The sequence below is a fragment of the Pongo pygmaeus genome, chromosome 4, assembly GCF_028885625.2.
Source record: "Pongo pygmaeus isolate AG05252 chromosome 4, NHGRI_mPonPyg2-v2.0_pri, whole genome shotgun sequence".
Classification (NCBI taxonomy): domain Eukaryota; kingdom Metazoa; phylum Chordata; class Mammalia; order Primates; family Hominidae; genus Pongo; species Pongo pygmaeus.
In genome coordinates, this window is record NC_072377.2 from 112,540,304 (window position 1) to 112,551,017 (window position 10,714).

The window sequence follows — 10,714 nt, forward strand, 5'->3', positions numbered from 1 at the left end:
ATTATGGCTCACTGCAGCCTACACCTCCCAGGCTCAAGCAGTCCTCCCACCTCAGCCTCCTGAAGTAGCTGGGACCACAGACACACACCACCACACTCACCTAATTTTTTGTAGAGACATGGTCTCACTGTGTTGCCCAGGCTGATTTGAAACTCCTAGACTTAAGCAGCCCTTCCACTTTGGCCTCCCAAAGTACTGAGATTACAGGTGTGAGCCACCATGCACAGCTGACATATTTTTAAATAGTAATATTTCTTTAAGAAACATGATATACTTCTACATTTACTCAAAGCTTTATGTTCCTTAGTAAAGTATTGCATTTTCCTGGACATTTAAAAATATTTCTCATTACTTCATAGCATTTGTACTACTGGAAATTGATGCTTTTCCTAGTATATTGTTTAGTTAGTGTAATTACTGCTATGTAGGAATGTAGTGCTTGTTGTGTAAGTATTTTGTTACAAACCACTTCAGCTGGGCATGGTGGCTCACACCTGTAATCCCAGCACTTTGGAAGGTTGAGGCAGGAGGCCGCTTGAGGCCAGGAGTTAGAAAACAGCCTGGAAAACATAGCAAGATGCCCATCTCTACAAAAAAAAAAAAAAAAAAAAAAAAAAGCCACTTGAATGAATTTGCTTATTAGCTCTTATATCTTTTGAATTAAAATTTTCTTAGGTGGAAAATCATCCAATCTTCTAGTTTGACTCATTTTTCTACATAATTAAAGAAACTTTCATAAATAAAGTTTCATAAATAAAGTTTCATAAAAAAGAAACTTTCATTTCTTTTTCTTAATCTTACTCATTTGCATAAACTTTCCAAGCAAGATCAAATAATAGTGATGAAAGAAGCAAAGGTGCCATGTACCTGAAATATAAAAACTAATGATTCTAGTGCTTCCCAAATTAAGTGTGATTTTGGCTATTTGAGATAAATATTATTTTTCTTGCATTCCTATTTTTGTATTTTTTAAACAACCAGCAGTGGAAATTGGATACAATTTCATTATTTTGGGGGCATTTATATTAATAATTATACATTTTTTAATCTTTGCCCTACTGATGTGATAAATTACATCAACATTTCTAATTAGTAAGCCATACTCACATTATTATAATAAACTTTATGTGATCATATTGTATTATTTGAATATGTTACTAGTTATTTTGTTTATTTTTTTTTAGATTTTTGAATCTATGTGAGTTGAATTGGTTATTACGTTTTTGGCTTAAAAATAAGATTTCTCATTTTGACTTAGAAGCTGAAGTTTTTGTTCTATTTCACATGCTAATTAGTATTTTATTATTTTTCATAGGAAATAAAAAATTGCTTCCTAAGCAATGCAGGGAAGCTATAATTTTAAAGAGGGGAGTAATGGATTTGATTGTATTTAAAAAATTAAACATTTTTGTTTTTTTGAGACAATGTCTCACCCTGTTGCCCAGGCTGGAATGCAGTGGCACTATCATGGCTAACTGTAGCCTTCACCTCCTGCACTCAAGCAAGCCTCCTGACTCAGCCTCCTGAGTAGCTGGGACCCCAGGTGCACACCACCATGCCCAGCTAATTTCTGGTCTTGAACTCCTGGACTCGAAGGATCCTCCCACCTTGGCCTCCCAAAATGCTGGAATTACAGGCATGGGCCACTTCGCCCAGCCACATTTGTGCATAGCTAGTGACACATATGAACAAACTCAAAAGACTGGGAGAAAATGGATGTTTTACATGGAATGAAGAGTTAATAGAGATATTTAGATATTTGACATTTAGAGGGCTTCTAGAAATTAATAAAAAATTTAAAAGCAACATAAAATGGGAAAATGGGCAAAAATATGAAAAGGAATATTTGAAGAAAAACAAAAATCAATAAATACATTAAAATGTGTTCAACTTCATTATTGGTGAGGAAAATGCAAATTTCTGTAACAATGAGATTCCATTTCACTCATCACATTGTCAAAACTTAAAAGATTAATACAATCCAGTGTTGGTGAGCATGTGGAAACTGTTATTCTCTGATATTCTTCAAGAGTATTTGGGAAGAATAATAACTTCTACAGTCTTTTGAAAAAGCAAATTGGAAAAATCTATTAAAATAAAATATGCCTATATAGTTCTTCCCAGAATTTATCTTGCAGAAATGATAGTACAAGAATATTCAGATATAAATGTAAAGATATCCATTGAAGCATCTTTCTTTTTTTTTGCAATGGCAATATACTAAAACAAATGACCATTAATAGGAAAATGGTTGAATAAACTATGATCTGCCACTACAAAAAATCTTGAATAACTCTTAAAACTAATGAATAATAATCTTATTCTGACCAAAAAGAAGCCCATAGTAAATGGCTATGAATAAAAGGAAAATTATAGACAAATATGTATTGCATGATTCTAGGTTTTAAAAATCTATGATTAGTACATATAGTTCTATCTTTATAAACTCCTGAAAAAGGTGGCGTTAATATACTTCATATCATTAATAGTGGCACCCACTGGCGAATGAGGCAGGGGGGCAGGACTGGAAGGACCCAACTGGAAATTTCATTTAGTACTGTATAATTAATACTTTATATTACTTTAAAATGCTAAAAGTCTTTTGGATGATTCCTATATTTCTTGTGGTAAAAGACTCAAGGAAAGTGGAAAAAATATCATCTAAAACGTTATTTTTTATCTTTAGAGTCTTATCTGCAAAATGAGACCAAAATTACTTCCAAAAGACTTTTGGCCCTTTCTAAAATCCGATCCTCCTTAAATGGATGAATATTACACTGAGGTATTCAGAATAGTGTACTTGTATATTTGAAGGCAATTCCAAAGAATTTTGAGAAACATTTTCAGTAACAACAACTTCGTTGAATAAGTACATACATTCCATAGATGATCTAGTTCCCAATACAATAATAGAATAAAAACTTATTTGTAAGTTGTGACTTTTTTGTTTGTTTGTTTTTGGAGACAGAGTCTCGCTCTGTCGCCCAGGCTGGAGTGCAGTGGCCTGATCTCGGCTCACTGCAAGCGCTGCCTCCCAGGTTCATGCCATTCTCCTGCCTCAGCCTCTCGATTAGCTGGGACTACAGGTGCTCGCCACCACTCCCAGCTAATTTTTTGTATTTTTTAGTAGAGACGGGGTTTCACCGTGTTAGCCAGGACGGTCTCGATCTCCTGACTTCGTGATCTGCCCACCTCAGCCTCCCAAAGTGCTGGGATTACAGGCGTGAGCCACCACACCCGGCCAGTTGTTACCAGTCTTGTAGTCATAAGGAATTATGAGAGTAGGACCTTTTCGTCTTCTATTTTAAAAAGCTGGAGAAATGTTACTGAGATTTTTATTTAATCAAAAAATGTTGAGTGGAATGCATTACACAGTTTCCTACAGCAACATTTTTTTGTTTGTTTGTTTGAGATGGATTCTCACCCTGTCACCAGGCTGGAGTGCAGTGGCACAATCTCAGCTCACTGCAATCTCCACCTCCTAGGTTCAAGCGATTCCCCTGCCTCAGCCTCCTGAGTAGCTGAGACTACAGGCGCACACCACCATGCCAGGCTAATTTTTTTTGTAATTTAGTAGAGACAGGGTTTCACCATGTTGGCCAGGATGATCTCAATCTCTTGACTTTGTGCTTCGCCCGCCTTGACCTCCCAAAGTACTGGGATTATAGATGTGAGCCACCACACCTGGTCCAGCAGCATTGTTAAATATGTCTTTAAGGCTTGAAGGCTAGATTGAAAAAGTTTATTCAACCCAAATGTGACTGAGCTGTAGTACTAATAGTATGCTTCAATAAACATTTGTAGTGTAGAAGAGTGAGTGGATGGATGAATCAATAGAAAGGACCAGGAAATTCACTGGGTTGTAAATTCTGGGAGGAAGGAACTAGTCTTCTATATTCATAATTGTATCCCCAACACCCTGCCACATAGTTGGATCACATGAATGATCCCAGAGCTATCCTCACTTTCCTGAGTGTATAACTGGACTTTTATAATAAATTATGTATGTCTTAACTCATTATTAAAGGATAAATGTTTTTAAAGGTAAAATTATGAATCTTGAACAAAAAAATAAAATAAAGATATGTTAAAGAATGTTTTAACTCAGTTATTGAAAGAACTAGAAAAGGGTAAAGAGCCAAATCAAGGAGATTCCAAAGAAGACACAAATAGACATAATCCGGAGTGCTGAAATGAATTCAATAGATTCAAAATTCATCAAACTCCAAATTCCACAGGGAAGTAATCAATTGCATCATGACCATCAAAAGTCATTTGAATTACTAACAGTTTACTACAACTAATAGAGTGGTAAAATAGCTAAGAAGCAATAAAAGTCCCAAATAATGAGAAAGGGTGGGGATTTGCTGCCAAGATAGCTGAATAGGAACAGCTCCAATCTTCAGCTCCCAGCAAGATCAACGGAGAAGGTGGATGGTTTCTGCATTTCCAACTGAGTTACCCAGTTCAACTCATTGGGACTGGTTGGACAGTGGGTGCAGCCCACGGAGGGCAAAGTGAGGCAGAGTGAGGTGTCATCTCACCCGGGAAGTGCAAGGGTTTGGGGATTTCCCTCCCCTACCAAGGTAAGTCATGAGGGATTCTGCCATGAGGAATGGTGCACTCTGGCCCAGATACTGCCCTTTTTTCATAGTCTTCACAACCCACAGCTGAGGAGATTCCCTCTGGTGCCTACACCACCAGGGCCCTGGGTTTCAAGCACAAAACTGGGTGGCTGGGCAGACATCGAGCTAGCTGCAGGAGTTTTTTTTTTTTTTTCATACCCCAGTGGCACCTGGAATGCCAGTGACACAGAACTGTTCAATCCCCCTGAAAAGGGACTGAAGCCAGGGAGCCAAATGGTCTGGCTCAGCGTGTCCCAACCCCATGGAACCCAGCAAGCTAAGATCCACTGTCTTGAAATTCTCGCTGCCAACACAGTCTGAAGTTGACCTGCGATGCTGGAGGTTGGTGGGGGGAGGGGCATCGCTATTGCTGAGGCTTGAGTAGGCAGTTTTACCCTCACAGTGTAAACAAAACCAAAGGGAATTTTGAACTGGGCAGAGCCCATCACAGCTCAGGAAGGCCTACATGGCCAGACTGCCTCTCTAGATTCCTCCTATCTGGGCAAGGCATCTCTGAAAAGAAGGCAGCAGCCCCAGTCAGGGACTTTTAGATAAAACAGCCATCTCCCTGCGACAGAGCACCTGGGGAAAGCAGCAGCTGTGGGCACAGCTTCAGCAGACTTAAACGTCCCTGCCTGGCAGCTCTGAAGAGAGCAGCGGACCTCCCAACACAGCATTCAAGCTCTGATAAGGGTGAGACTGCCTGCCTCCTCAAGTGGGTCCCTGACCCCCCTGTATCCTGACTGGGAGACACCTCCCACTAGGGGCTGACAGACACCTCATACAGGAGAGCTCTGGATAGCATCTGGTGGGTGCCTCTCTGGGACGAAGTTTCCAGAGGAAGGAACTGGCAGCAATTTTTGCTGTTCTGCAGCTTCCGTGGTTGATACTCAGGCAAACATGGTCTGGAGTGGACCGCCAGCAAACTCCAGCAGACTTGCAGCAGAGGGCCCTGACTGTTAGAAGGAAAACTAACAAACAGAAAGGAAAAGCATCAACATCAACAAAAGGACATCCACTCAGAGACCCCATCCGAATGTCACCAACGTCAAAGACCAAAGGTAGATAAACTCATGAAGATGGAGAGAAACCAGGCAAAAAGGCTGAAAATTGCAAAAACCAGAAAGCCTTTTCTCCAAAGGATCACAACTCTTTGCCAGCAAGGGAACAGAACTGGATGGAGAATGAGTTTGATGAACTGACAGAAGTAGGATTCAGAAGGTGGGTAATAACAAACTCCTCCGAGCTAAAGGAGCATGTTCTAACCCAATGCAAGAAAGCTGCAAACATTGAAAAAAGGTTAGACGAATTGCTAACTAGAAATAACCAGTTTAGAGAAGAACATAAATGACTTGATGGAGCTGAAAAACACAGCACAGGAACTTTGTGAAGCATACACAAGTATCAGTAGCCGGATCGATCAAGCGGAAGAAAGGATATGAGAAATGGAAGGTCAACTTAATGAAATAAAGCAAGAAGACAAGATTAAAGAAAAAAGAATGAAAAGAAATGAACAAAGCCTTCAATAAATATGGGACTATGTGAAAAGACTAAATCTACATTTGATTGGTGTACCTGAAAGTGATGGGGAGAATGGAACCAAGTTGGAAAACACTCTTCAAGATACTATCCAGGAGAACTTCCCCAAACTAGCCAGATAGGCAAACATTCAAATTCAGGAAATACAGAGAACACCACAAAGATACTCCTCGAGAAGAGCAACCCCAAGACACATAATCATCAGATTCACGAAGGTTGAAATGAAGGAAAAAATGTTAAGGGTAGCCCATCAAATTAACAGCAGATCTCTCGGCAGAAACCCTACAAGCCAGAAGAGACTGGGGGCCAACATTCAACATTCTTAAAGAAAAGAATTTCAACCCAGAATTTCATATCCAGCCAAACGAAGCTTCATAAGTGAACTAGAAATAAAATCCTTTACAAACAAGCAAATGCTGAGAGATTTTGTCACCACCAGGCCTGCCTTACAAGAGCTCCTGAAGGAAGCATTAAACTTGGAAAGGAACAACCAGTACCAACCACTGCAAAAACATACCAAATTGTAAAGAACATTGACACTATGAAGACACTGCATCAAATAATGGGCAAAACAACCAGCTAGCATCATAATGACAGGATAAAATTCACACATAACAATATTAACCTTAAATGTAAACAGGCTAGATGCCCCAATTAAAACACACAGACTGGCAGATTGGATAAAGAGTCATTGGTGTGCTGTATTGAGGAGACCCATCTCATGAGCAGAGACACACAGAGGCTCAAAATAAAGGGATGGAGGAATATTTACCAAGCAAACATGAGCAGGGGTTGCAATCCTAGTCTCTGATAAAACAGACTTTAAAACAACAAAGATCAAAAGAGACAAAGTGTCAAGAACAGCTCGATCGGGGAGACCCTAACCCAGTGGCGCTAGAGGAATTAAAGACACACACACAGAAATATAGAGGTGTGAAGTGGGAAATCAGGGGTCTCACAGCCTTCAGAGCTGAAAACCCCAAACAGAGATTTACCCACATATTTATTAACAGCAAACCAGTCATTAGCATTGTTTCTATAGATATTAAATTAACTAAAAGTATCCCTTATGGGAAACGAAGGGATAGGCCGAATTAAAGGAATAGGTTGGGCTAGTTAACTGCAGCAGGAGCATGTCCTTAAGGCACAGATCGCTCATGCTGTTGTTTGTGGCTTAAGAATGCCTTTAAGCGGTTCTCCGCCCTGGGTGGGCCAGGTGCTCCTTGCCCTCATTCCCGTAAACCCACAACCTTCCAGCGTGGGCGTCAGGGCCATTATGAACATGTTACAGTGCTGCAGAGATTTTGTTTATGGCCAGTTTTGGGGCCAGTTTATGGCCAGATTTTGGGGGGCCTGCGCCCAACAACAAAGAAGGACATTACATAATGGTAAAGGGATCATTGCAACAAAAAGAGCTAACTATCCTAAATATATATGCACTCAATACAGGAGCACCCAGATTCGTGAAGCAAGTTCTTAGAGACCTACAAAGAGACTTAGACTCCCACACAATAATACTGGGAGACTTTAACACCCCAAGACAGAACAACGAGACAGAAAATTAACTAGGATGTTCAGGACTTGAACTCAGCTCTGGACCAAGTGGACCTAGTAGGCATCTACAGAACGCTCCACCCCAAATCAACAGAATATGCATTTTTCTCAGCACCACATTGCACTTCTTCTGAAATTGACCACATAATTGCAAATAAAACACTCCTCAGCAAATGCAAAAGAATGGAAATCATAACAAACAGTCTCTCAGACCACAGTGCAATCAAATTAGAACTCAGGATTAAGAAACTCACTCAGAACTGCACAACTACGTGGAAACTGAACAACCTGCTCCTGAATGACTACTGGGTAAATAACAAAATGAAGGCAGAAATAGATACGTTCTTTGAAACTAATGAGAACAAAGACACAAGGTACCGGAATCTCTGGGACACATTTAAAGCAGTGTTTAGAGGGAAAATTGTAGCATTAAATGGCCACAAGAGAAAGCAGGAAAGATCTAAAATTGACCCCCTCACATTAAAATTAAAAGAACTAGAGAAGCAACAGCAAACAAATTCAAAAGCTAGCAGAAGACAAGAAATAACTAAGATCAGAGCAGAACAGAAGGAGATGGAGACACAAAAAACCCTTCAAAAAAATCCATGAGTCCAGGAGCTGGTGTTTATTATTATTATTATTATTATTATTATTATTATTATACTTTAAGTTCTAGGGTACATGTGCACAACATGCAGGTTTTATACACAGGTATACATGTGCCATGTTGGTTTGCTGCATCATTCAACACATCATTTACATTAGGTATTTCTCCTAATGCTATCCCTCCCCCAGCCCCCCAGCCCCTGACAGGCCCTGGTGTGTGATGTTCCCCACCCTGTGTCCAAGTGATCTCATTGTTCAGTTCCCACCTATGAGTGAGAACATGCTGTGTCTGGTTTTCTGTCCTTTTGATAGTTTGCTGAGAATTTATCCGTTTCTTCTAGATTTTCTAGTTTATTTCTGTGGAGGTGTTTATAGTACTCTCTGATGGTAGTTTGTATTTCTGTGGGATCGGTGGTGATATCCCCTTTATCATTTTTTGCTGCATCTATCTGATTCTTCTCTCTTTTCTTCTTTATTAGTCTGGCTAGAGGTCTATCAATTTTGTTGATCTTTTCAAAAAATGGGTAAATTCCTGGACACATACACCCTCCCATGACTAAACCAGGAAGAATTAGAATCTCTGAATAGACCAATAACAGGGTCTGAAATTGAGGCAGTAATTAATAGCCTACCAATAAAAAAAAAAGTCCAGAACCAGACAGATTCACAGCAGAATTCTACCAGAGGTATAAAGAGGAGCTGGTACCATTCCTTCTGAAACTATTCCAATCAATAGATAAAGAGGGAATCCTCCCTAACTCATTTTATGAGGCCAACATTATCCTGATACTAAAGCCTGGCAGAGACACAACAAAAAAAAGATAATTTTAGACCAATATCCCTGATGAACACTGATGCAAAAATCCTCAGTAAAATACCAGGAAACTGAATCCAGTAGCACATAAAAAAGCTTATCCACCACAATCAAGTCTGCCTCATCCCTGGGATGCAAGGCTGGTTCAACATATGCAAATCAATAAACGTAATCCATCACATAAACAGAACCAACGACAAAAACCACACGATTATCTCAATAGATGCAGAAAAGGTCTTCAGCAAAATCCAACAGTCCTTCATGCTAATAATTCTCAATTAGGTATTGAGGGAACGTATCTCAAAATAATAGGAGCTATTTATGACAAACCCACAGCCAATATCATACTGAATGGGGAAAAACTGAAAGCATTCCCTTTGAAAACCGGCACAAGACAGGGTTGCCCTCTCTCACCACTCGTATTCAACATAGTGTTGGAAGTTCTGGCCAAGGCAATCAAGCAAGAGAAAGAAATAAAGGGTATTCAAATAGGAAAAGAGGAAGTCAAATTGTCTCTGTTTGCAGATGATGTGATTGTATAGTTAGAAAACACCATCTTCTCAGTCCAAAATCTCCTTAAACTGATAAGCAACTTCAGCAGTCTCAGGATACAAAATCAATGTGCAAAAATCACAGGCATTCCTATACACCAACAACAGACAAACAGAGAGCCAAATCGTGAGCGAACTCCCATTCACAATTGCTACTAAGAGAATAAAATACCTATGAATACAACTCACAAGGGATGTGAGGGACCTTTTCAAAGAGAACTACAAACCACTGCTCAAGCAAATAAGAGAGGACACAAGCAAATGGAAAAACATTCCATGCTCATGGATAGGAAGAATCAATATCGTGAAAACGGCCATACTGTCCAAAGTAATTTATAGATTCAAAGCTATCCCCATCAAGCTACCATTGACTTTCTTCACAGAATTGGAGAAAACCACTTTAAAGTTCATATGGAACCAAAAAAACCCTGCATAGCCAAGACAATTCTAAGCAAAAAGAACAAAGCTTGAGGCGTCATGCTACCTGACTTCAAACTATACTACAAGGCTTCAGTAACCAAAACAGCATGGTACTGGTACCAAAACAGATATATAGACCAATGGAACAGAACAGAGGCCTCAGAAATAACACTACACATCTACAACCTGATCTTTGACAAACCTGACAAAAACAAACGGGGAAAGGATTTAATAAATAGTTTTGGGAAAACTGGCTAGCCATATGCAGAAAGCTGAAACTGGATCCCTTCCCTATACCTCATATAAAAATTAACTCAAGATGGATTAAATACTTAAACGTAAGACCTAAAACCATAAAAACCCTAGAAGAAAACCTAGGCATTACCATTCAGGACATACGCATGGGCAAGGACTTCATGTCTAAAACACCAAAAGCAATGGCAACAAAAGCCAAAATTGACAAATGGGATCTAATTAAACTAAAGAGCTTCTGCACAGCAAAAGAAACTATCATCAGAATGAACAGGCAACCTACAGAATGGGAGAAAATTGTTGCAATCTATGCATCTGACAAAGGGCTAATATCCAGAATCTACAAAGAACTT